At 39.9% G+C, this 11,231-nt stretch overlaps 1 long non-coding RNA gene across 2 annotated transcripts; it reads left to right on the top strand.

Annotated features, from left to right (window-relative positions):
- The first annotated feature begins 2,061 nt into the window (after positions 1–2,061).
- LOC110360280 (uncharacterized) lies at positions 2,062–10,937 on the top strand. Of its 2 annotated transcripts, XR_002416063.2 has the most exons (4): positions 2,062–3,020; positions 4,143–4,281; positions 6,363–6,542; positions 10,625–10,937. It is a non-coding gene; the product is annotated as an uncharacterized LOC110360280 (long non-coding RNA). The 2 variants fall into 2 exon arrangements; XR_010470970.1 differs by lacking the exon at positions 10,625–10,937 and having other exon boundaries at positions 6,363–7,067.
- Positions 10,938–11,231: the final 294 nt, after the last annotated feature.

Below are 11,231 nucleotides of genomic sequence, written 5' to 3'. Positions count from 1 at the left end.
CCAGGAAAGCATCTGTATTTCTTAATTCTGAGACTACAGATCAGTGAACTGCCTAACCTCTATTTTGCCCTTAACATGGTAAGTAGTTTTATCGCTAGCTTGGTTCATAGATAACAAAATCTTTGTGCCACAGCTAGATAATGGTCATGTATAGATACATACATATGTCGTTTTTTATTCAGCTGCAGGTAGCAAATCACCTTGAGGTTGAAGGGGGAAAGAGGACACCTTCTAAAGAGATCATTCAAAAACTACTTACTCTTGCCTTTCTACTGCCCTAATGTGGTGTTCCTGGTGTTGGTCGTTCTCTGAGATAACCATGTGCATCACTGCTCCTGATGTCATATTGCACTGAAAATTACATGTCTTTCACCATGTGTGTGGCTCAGCCACAGGGTATAGCATATGAATTCTTGCTTGTAGTTATATCCCATGTCACATAGCCAGGTGGAATAATTTAATGGCTTTAGTTTAGTTTAAAAGTCTTCTTAAAGAATTGCAAATGTGGGTGTATGGGAGAAGGCTGGTTCTCCAGTGCTAGTGTCATAGTACAGTGTATGTAGATACGATACAAGAAGCTCCTTCTTAACAGCACTCAGAATTATTCCAGTTGTAATCTCATAGCTGAGATAGCTAATAAATTACAGGCATATGAAAGGCTGTAATAGCCTCAGGATGCAAGTTATATTGTAGTACGTTAGATAGTTTGTACAGGAGGAGGATCCCTAAGGCTTGTTGAATAAATAGATGGATCTTCTTTGTGCTTCATGGAAAATGATGTATGTTTTTGGTTTGTTTGTACTGCTTTCTCCACATGAAATGCGTGTTTGGTCCAACAATTCTGTGGTTTCCTCACTTTGTGATAATAATTAACACCCTCACTGAAGTCTAAGCAGTGATGACATTTGTTTAGGGGCCTGACTCTGATTTTTGTTGCTGTTTTGCCTTATGTTATTTTCAATATGCAATTGAAACCATTTTTGAAAATCTAAAGGTTCAGAGATTGTTGGTTTTGGTCTCACTGACCATTTAGAAAATCTTTCATGGAGCATATCCTTCAGTGTTTGAGGATGCACAACCTCTCCAACCTTGTCTGGGTTGACAGTAGCAACCTGAAACTGAAGCCAACTATGCAGGGCTCTAAATACAGCTAGGATATATATATATCTATATGTATATTTTTCTTTTTCTCCGAAGAAACAGAGAAATAGACATTATTGATACAAAAGTAAATCAGTCATAAGGTAACTATTTTTTAGGAGGTAAATGTGTTAGAAAGGAAAAAAGAAAAAATATCCTGAACTTTAAAGATTCCTGAAGCTTCGGGGAAAAATTATTTTAAGAAAGATGACAATGGTTCTCTACTCCCCTTAATAATCTTGTAAAAAAGATTGATAGCTTTGGAGTAGATGTACATATTTTGAACTTCCTTTCTGGAAAGAGCACAAAGAAATCCTGGCTTGTTTGTGGTTGTAGAAGAATCATAGGTGGCTTTGTATAAGAAAGGCAGGTAGCTGCCAGGGACATGCGAGCCTCCCTCCCTTTCCCTGTTCTTTTTTTCCGTAATAACTTTTTTCAATATGTTGTCATTTTTTCCCCCATTTTTCCTAAATAAAGTGAAATGTCAAATCAGCAGAGAATTAAAATGTATTTATAAAAAAACAACCAAAAGGGCATCTGATGTTTTACAGACATTCCAACACCTTCAGGAAATTTGAACTCACACCAAAGGGTCTGATATTCATTTGAATCTCCATCTGTGCTGAAGCACATGTGTGCGCACAACACACATTGAACCACTACAGTGGAAAAAAAAAATCCCTGCTCTTAAATTATAGCAGCTCTCTACAATTCTTCTGTAACCACAAAGGCTTTGGTAGTCTTGAGACATTGCAGTGGCTTTGGGTGATCTGATCACAGAGCTCCATTATGTTAAAGAAATCCCTTTGCTGAAAGGTATGGAAAAGCTGTGGGAGCAGCACAGGGAGCTGCGAGCGCACAGTGTGGGGGCAGTTGGGAGTAAAGGCGAAGGGTTCATGGAGCTGATGTGACAGCAGACGCCCTACAGCCAGAGCTAGGGCTGGAAACATTGCCGTTTGAGTTCCCTCGCCAGAAATCCCCAAGCTTGCAGGAAGGGATATAGTCATTAGTCCTCAATGGGAATATGACCTTTCCCTTTAAGTATCTGTGTGATGCTTTTGATCCTTTTGACTCTCTCTAAGGGATAGATTGAATATGTGGCACAATGTCTACTCCTGAGTGAGGATTAAGCCTGGCTTTTGGAAGCAGAACTATATTGCCTAACCCATCATCATTTATCACGCTCTCTGGGGACCTGTTGTCCATTTTTCTTCCCCTCCCCCTATACTTTTAGAAAATCCCCTTCTCTGGGGTTTAATATTGATTTCAGCTGCATCGGCCTTGGCTTCCCTGTAGTTACTTCTGATTTTACACTTAAACAGGTCTTATGTCTCAGATATCTTGTTAAACAAAGTGCTATTCTGAGGCTCAGCCCTTGTGCAACCTGCACTCCTCTTAACACATTTCTGTGCATGCATTTTAATAATAAACACTCTTAAAATGAGTTATAGGTTTGTATCACCCTGTATTTCAATGGAATTCCCTGAGGATAAACCTTGCCCTATAATACTTGTATTCTGATTTAGTGAAGCAGTGAAGCATGTGATTACCTTCAGGACTTGTGTAAATCCCATTAACTTCAATTAAGCCCAAGAACATGCTTTAGTGCTTCACTGAACAGGGATGCTTAAGGCTAACACGCACGTAAATATTTTTGCTGAATCAAGTCTTAGTGTTTTATCCATTTTTGTTCCCATTTCTCTTCTGCTCTGTCTGATGATGTAACAATTTTTGTCTTGTAGTATCCTTGCATGCTGCTTCCAAGTTAGAAGCTACAGAGGGACAGAAGGTCTTATTCAGGGGAGGATAAAATTAATCCGTTCTGCACCTGTGAACCAGAGAAGTCCCAGCAAGCTTCCCAGTAAAATGAAAAAGTGATGGTATGCCACGCTGGCTCATAAAAATGTAATTTAAGCACTGCCCTCTCAATAAAAATATCACATTTAGGACACAGTAATCCCCTTCTGAACCTTATCTTACTTTTCAACAGCTCTTTGGACTCTTACAATTGATGCACTTTGAATTTCCTGTTGGTCAGGTAGCGTGACTTTCTGTACCTCCCTCCCACAACCACAGCTTTGCGCTTTATTCTAAGCAGGAAATATCCAGACACAGGCAGCAAACTGAATCCATGGCCCAAAATTCAGTAAATTCAGGAGCTTTTAGGTACTTAGTTGACAGACTTCAGAACTACCAGTGCTGCGAGCTGTGGCCTTTGCACATATTGCACTAAAATGAATGAAACTTCAAAAATGCTTTTCAATTGTTTTCTCAAGACTCCTGCCAGAATCTTTGCCTTCTTTTCATACTTTTTTCTTTTTAATGAGCTCTTGATTTATGACAAGAAATCACCAGACACCTAGGTTCTCTGGACTTATTAAAATAGACAAATTCTTTGGTGTAAGAAAATCATTGTAAGAACATATATTTTTTCCATACTAGATGGAATCAGTGTAGGCATGTGCCCCAGCCCTCCTCCCAGCTATGGTATGGGGGCTATATTTCAGCACGAGATAAAAAAATAAGCTTTTCCAGTTCCTGGCTCAATAAAGCCAATGTTTTCACTGGGGTCAGAAGGATTATTCCATTCTTGTCCCCCCAGTATTCTGCATTTTATCTACAGCAAAAGATGTGCTTTCTCTGCCTTAGCATGCACAGTGTAATTAATCTTCCAAATAGGAGTCATCTTCCTAGCTTCCATGTCTGATTTGCACGGGTGATTTATATGCTCACAGTCTGTTTTCACGATGTCTTTCCTGGCTGTCTTGTACCTCTCCCCTGTGGAGCACTGGGCCTTAAAATCATTGCAGTAAGGACGGGCAATCAGTCTTCTTTAGATACGTATTGGATTTTACTGGTGCCTAAGCCTGTAGAACGTGCCAATGTCTTTTGTGGTTCTGGCAGGGAAACCTCAGGAAAGTGTGGAGTTTTGGTTTGGATAACACTGGAGCTGGTTGGGACTTTTTAAGCGAAGTGTTCTTTTTTATTGTTCTTTTCATCAGATAATGCTGGGAATATATGAACAAGGAGTTTTGGAACTGCAGGGTGGCGTTTCTGCTCAAAATCACAGAGCCATATGTTACCTTCGGATTTTCTCTTTGGAAGCAGCCTCGTTGCAAAGTGCAGCTCTGCTTCATTTAGGTAAGAGATTTAAGAATATAAGAATGGTTGTATCAGACAGACCAGAGGCCTCTCCAGCACAGCAGCCTGTCTGACAGTAGTCAGAAGTACATGCTTTAGGAATGTGTCTGCTAAGGGCCAGACATGTACTGAAATTTTCTGTCCCAATGCAAATTGGAGTCAGTCATGTGCCATTTAACTCTGTAATTAATAGTCCTTGATAATTTTTTTCATGAATATTTCTAATCACTTTTCATACAATATAAAGTTGTAGCACCTGCAACACTCTTTAAAGAGGTTTCACAGAGCTTGTGTGTGCTTTGCACGAAGTGTCTTGCATGAAGAATCTCTACTTTGGGCTTGCAAGCCAATAGTTTTATGTGACAACCTCGAGTCCTTGTACAGGAAGAATCCATGATCTGTTATTTCTATCTACCTCCTCTTTGCCATTCAGTGTTTTTTATACCTTCATTACTGCTTCTGTGGTCTGTTTTCAAAGTAGAACAGTCCTGATCTGCCCAACCTGCATCAAATAGAAACTGTTCCACACCTTTCTCCTTCCCTGAAATTTATCTGAAACAAGTCCAGTACAGTTTCTTGTCTGTATCATATCAAATGTGTATGGTCTAACCTCAGGCTACAATGGTGGTTTTTGGTTTTTGGTGGGATTTTTGTTGTTGTTGTGATTTTTTTTTTGTGTGCGTGAATAAAGACTTAAATATTAACGGAAGTAGGATTTGCCTTCTGGTTTCAGAAAAGTGAGTGCATCAGTCGCAGAACATGTGGGCAGTCTTTTCCTTCCAGTGCTTCAATGGATATTATTTGTAACAATGAAGAGTAGTATTTCCTGCCCAAAGAGAAAGATGGAAGTGTCTGTGACCACCTCTGTAGCCAAAAGCTTTTGGCTTGGAAATAGAAATCTTAGGACTTGCTGGGCTACCTGAATTGACATGTCATTTCTTTCTGTCTGGAATGAGTGATGAGGCCTCCCTTTACTTTTTTTATTTGAACGGCCCTTATTTCATCCCACCATAGCATGAGAGCGATGAGAGTAAGAAGGGATATGTAACATGGGACCTGAAAACAGGCAGCTCTAGCCTCTGCAACGGCAAGTGAAACTAGATTACAGGAATTATATGTTCTGTCTGAACAACCTGAGTTCAATTCACTTGCCTAAACATAGACTGTGGGTGCCATTTGAGACACCGTGCAGCACCTGAAACACCTATGTGGGGCTGGCAGATAAGGAAAACTTGTGTCTTTCTGGAGTGACATCTAGTGAGCTGACTGGGTATCTTCAGAGATTTCAAATACCACATAGTACATGTGTTTGGCAATTGCATCGCACACCTAATTTCTTTCATTCTGGCTCTCATTTTCTGTGCCCTGCAAATTCATTTCAATTCAGAGATGTGTAGTACAAGTTAGGTACAACATTCACTTGGGTACAATTCTGCTTGTTTATAAAGAATCTGCACAAAATCCCATCTCCTAAGAAAACAGTAGAAACCACCGATAACATTTCTAGCTTACCTACACCAAGGTGTTTTCTGCACTCAGGTCAATGTTCCATGTCTCTTCTCAAGTCTACACTCTTGTGACTGTTTCATCTGAAGTCTTCTGGCTTCTGTTTTGCTTTGGTATCCTTAAGGCATACCACTTGTCCGTCTTTCAATCCTGCATTAGATTCAAGGAATCTCTAGGCCCATTTGACTTTGCCAAGGCTGTGTTCTTGGACATTGATTTCTGCTATTTCTAGGTATATTGCTACGTGTGTATATATCTTTCACTTAACTTTGTGAATCCAGAGACTTTATACAGATCAGTCACAGGCTATTGATGACAGCCTTGGAAGCCTCCCATCTTTTACGATTTATCCAGGAATTCAGAGATTACTAAAATAGAGATCACAGGGGTTTCAAATGACTGCAACTGAACAGAGGCGAGAGAGTATCTAAGCAAGCCAGTAATATATACAGACATCCTTTGATATATGTTAGTTACCAATGAAATACGAATCAATTTCAAGATTCACTATTATTTCATGAGTTAATTAGAATGGATTTAAATTCTCTCACCAGCTCTTTCTTTTCTTCTCACAGACTCCATGTAAGTACTCTTAAAGTTGTGTGTGCTGGAAGGAGCTTCTGGAGTCTGTGTAGTCTGTCCTACTCCTCAGATTAAGTCCAGTTACACCGAGCTGCTCAGTGCCTGGTCCAGTCACGTTCTGGGTGTCACCAAGGATGGAGAATTCATGGACATTCTGGGTAACCACTGTAATGGTAAATGCTTTTTTCCTATATCTAGTCAAAATTTCTTGTGTTCCAACTTGCGTCTATTGGTTCTTGTCCTCAGCCTGTACACCTCTGAGTCACAGTGTCTTGTGAGAGACTAACCAGGTCACCATTCTGGATACCTGTGATTTTTACAGAGTGATTGCTTTTACTATAGCCTTGAACGTAGATGTAATGTTTGAATGATCTCTTCTTGTGTAATTACAATTCCTACATCAAGTTCTAGTGTTATTCTTTGAAATGAGGCTTTTAAGAGAGAATAAACATGTTGCATAGTGACTTGAATTTAAGGAATACAGGTTGTTTTGAATATTAACGAAGTCTGGCTCCTTGAATTTGTATTTTATGTTCACTTCCTTCCTTGCAAGTTTTTGAGGAGAACTGACAGGCAGGTTGAATAGACAGATAGATAGGCAAACAGCACTATTACAGATGGTTTATTTTTGGAAAATCAAACTAAAATATTGATTTTGCTTTTAAAAATATACAAATTTAAGTCCATTTACCAATAAAAACAAGCTAAAACACTAAAAATTTAGATTTATTTATTTATTTATTTGGCCATTTCTGTACCGGAAGATGAGACTATTCCAGGGGATGTTTTGAGTGCCTGAATGGGTTTTCTCTAGTGCTAAACTGGTGGAATAGTCCCCTGCAGGTTTTTGTTCTGAGACAATTACTGATCTCCAAAAGATCAGCTGGGTATGATTTGGAAGCTGGCAGAGACCACAGCTCATTCTCAGTAGGCAGCTTTGGAAATTAAAGAGGGTTTAAATGTATATGCACAATCCATTCTGTATTATTTGCCATAATGGGAGAGAGTGGACATTCTCCTCTGAAATTTTACTTGTGCAGAGTTATATGTGTTTTACCAGATGCAACTAGAAATAAATCAATTTATGTAAGCATGATTTCTGGTGGATCTGTTTTTAAGAGTCTCACAATTCCCAACACAGAAGGAATGATTGAATTTCTGATCTTGACTCTGCTCTTACTTTATTCCTTGTTGACTGAAGGTTATTATATGATGGTGGTGTTCAATTTACTCTTCTCATTTTTCCATAATTAAAAGTGGAATTTGCTTCTCAAAGGTCTTAAATCCTTCCGCTCTGCAGCTAATAGTTACTGACTCATCATCTTTGCTAGAATAGGAATGAGAGAGATACAGAATTACATTCGTGGACGGTGCTGAGCAATCGTGAATCCAACACCAGGAGCTAGTTTCCTAGCTCTTATTTGTTTGGCATTGCAATGAACTCTGCTTTCATTCATATACTGAGAAGATGTGTTGAGCATCTGAATGTCTAGTCCTTGGAGATTTAAGGACCTGGGACTCATACCAAAAGTGGTATCTAGGGACGTTACTCTTCTTTTTGGATCTAAGTTCCAGAAATTTCAATAGGGTAAAATCATAATGACTTTTAAGTATTTTTCTTCTGAGCTGTATGAGAATATGTAGTCCCCTAAGTTAGGTGTCCAGATTCCCAGTACATAGGTGCTTCAAATAATGATCTAGAACAGTTAACTAGCTGACCAGGGAAGCATCTAAAGTCAAAAGGAAAACAATGAACTGTCCAGAGCAAGTGAATAGGAAGTACTCATTTTCTGAAGGTCAAAGGATGCCTCTAACTATTTTCAATGATATGAGCAGATTTTACTAGAGTCTTTTGAAGCACTCCAGAGTAAAAATAGAGGATAGCAATGTCTGATTTTTAAACATGGCTAGAATTGTACCAATATTCAGCAAATAATGTCAAATCCCAGGGAGAAGAATTACTTCTCCAGTGTTTCTGTGTTTCTGTTGGCATTGTTGAAGACAGCATGTGTTGTTGTGCTTTAGGGAGCCATGTCTTGTCAGTCCTGTATTAAGATAATCAGCTGGGTTATGTCCCTCAGGAGATTTAAACATATCTTTGTGACACAGATGTGTGACACAGATGTGTGACAACTAAAAGAGGCAACCAGGAGATGCAGCGGTCTGTGCCAGTTTGGGCAGAAGGGTGCACAAAAGTGGGCCAGAAACTCTGTGGAAGGTGGTGTACATGTGCTCAAGCAGGATGATGACCTGTCATGTGGCAGCAATGAAAGCAACTTCCTCCAGCATCAACTCAACCTGAGCTTCTGAGAGAGGATGAAGTTCTGCCAGTCTGTGGGTACAGGGATACTTCGCTGAGGCTGGGACTGGGGGAGATGTCGTCCTTGGCTGCAAGAGTTCCCTATTGATAGAGGATCTGTGTCACCTGCTGGAAAAGGTCTACAGACTACACAGAATCAGAAACAAGAAAAGGAGTTTGATGAGAACTTCTCCAAGACCTCATAGCTGCAAAAGCCTGAAGTCCAACTGTACAAAGGGAGGGTCAGGCAGAGCCGTTGGTGTCAGAGAACACCATGAAGGTGAAGGCTTCAAACTTTGAACTTCTGGCATCAGGCAAACCTGCTCCGCCTGCAGATTTGCAGCTACAGAAAATGTTTGGTGTCCTTGTTGCAGACAAGGGGCTGGGAGCTGTGCCAGCAGCAGACCCCAAGCTTGTCGAGCCCAAGCTCCAGCAGGACAAGAGGCAACCAGTACACTCAAACGGAAGACATTCCATTTAAACATAAGAAAAAACTCTTTCACTGTGATCAGGGTAGTAAACGCTAGAAGAGGATGCCTAGAAAGTTTGTGGAGTCTCTATACCTGGACATGTTTCAAAACATGATCCTGAACATGATCCTGAGAAATCTGTTCTAGTTGACCTTGCCTTGAGCAGGGGTTCATAATAGATGAACTTCAGAGGTCCCTTCCAACCTCAGCAATTCTGCTTTTCTTTGACATAGTGAGACATAATGAAGACATATCAAAGCAGGAAAACGTAGTCAGTGGGGAGTGATACGTTATGAGATTCTGGTACCCAGACTAGTTCATTAAGAGCTAGCTGAGGTACATGTGACCTGTGTATTTCTGTGCAGACATATTCATATGCGGAAAACATCTAGTTTCTGTATCCAGATGTGGCTTGAGGAAAATCCAGCCGTGGCAGTTCCAGCCATGAACAAATGTGTGATTCAAGAAATACATTTGAATATTGAAAAAGAAAGCACTTAGGGGATTAGGCAACATGCAATTTAGGTGTAAATCAGGCCTTTTTGGATGTTTTTCTTTACTTAGGTTCCTGAATTTTCTGTGAATCTGTACTTCAAGTGCCAAGGTCATTCATTGTTTTCCATCTTCAGGCCTAACCATGCACAACCAAGAAAGGAGTGAAAAAGTTCACATCCATCTCCAAAAGAGAAAACAAAAAGAGGTTTCTGACTGTCTTTCTGTACATTCCTACCCTTGAGGCCATTGCTATTGGTCTGTACCAGCAGCCCTGCATTCTTAATTTGAATATGTATGTAAAATGGATGACCCTCACCTTCCCACAGCTGTGCAACTATTATAACCTTATAACTTCAAATAATGTTTTACAGCTGGGGCACAGGGCTGAAATAATACATGTGGTTACTTACTTCTTTATATATGGTATCCTTCAGTTCCAGTATGTGTCTGCTGTTCCTCAGTAGGGCAAATATTGACACACAGTATTTTGCTCCCCTTTAGCTCTTACACTTCCCTTTTAACCAGATGTAACAAACTCTTTCCTAAGCTATCTGTCTCTGCTGCTATGTATGTTGACACCAATGGACTTGTGAGTGAGTAGGCCTGTCAGCAGTGGATATTTTTCTCCTCTATTGTCATTGGAATAATGACATCTCTTGCTTTATATGGTTTTGTGTCCTGCAGCTCAATAATCCAGTGCAGACCTCAGTGTCTGACTGCAAGATACCAGACTGTAATTCGCCTAATAAGCCTAAACAAAGGAAATCCCTTGACTTTAGGACAAGAATGTGTCCTGTGTTCTTAGTATTCTGCAGACTAGAGAGCAAAATTGCTATCCTCTTTAATTTCTCTTTAAAGTCAGAGTCATTCCCCGTACCTGCATGACCAGATTCCTTTAAACGACAGCAAAAAAGCCCATAATATGTAATTATTTTACAACAGTGAGATTTTATTTGCTGTTTTAAAAGTTTTCCTTGTTTTTTATTTTAAGAGGAGAAGAATGTAAACCTTCTAGAATAAAACATACTGAGGATGGCTTTCAGCTGCCGGGTTCTTAGCTAAAGCCAAGCACCTTGGAAGTACAGGTACGTTTACATCTGGGTTTTATTTCTGGCCCATCTTTAATAAAGGTGCAACAACGATAAAGCAAAACACAAAACAACATGATAATATATGGCACATAATAAAGACCTGCCCTAAGTACACAGGCAGCTCAACTTTGCTTTCACTCTGTCTCTGCAAAACTCCATTGTTCAAGACTAAACCTTTTCAATTGTCAGAGTTCCTTGTGGTTCGAAAGGAGACATTTTCCAGAATAATGAAGTCACTGGTTCCCGTTTGCGATTCCACAATATTCTGTTTATTCCTAGAATCCCTGTTCTTTCTGCAATAACTGATGCTCTCTATAGCTGTTACTCCCAGGGGATCTGAGACTTTAAACATTCATTAAAAAGTGAATTGCTATTGTTGAAAAAATACAGATGGCCAAGCCTGAACTAGTGACACCTAGGAGTAGACTTCCAGTTCAGTGCACGGTGATGTGGCCACGTGAATGCTCTGATTGCTTTTACCAAATTGTCGTGTCTTTCTTTACCAGG

Source organism: Columba livia, chromosome 2 (assembly GCF_036013475.1).
Source record: "Columba livia isolate bColLiv1 breed racing homer chromosome 2, bColLiv1.pat.W.v2, whole genome shotgun sequence".
Lineage (NCBI taxonomy): Eukaryota > Metazoa > Chordata > Aves > Columbiformes > Columbidae > Columba > Columba livia.
Note: the sequence above shows the minus strand (reverse complement) of the source record. Positions and strands in the feature narration are given on the sequence as shown.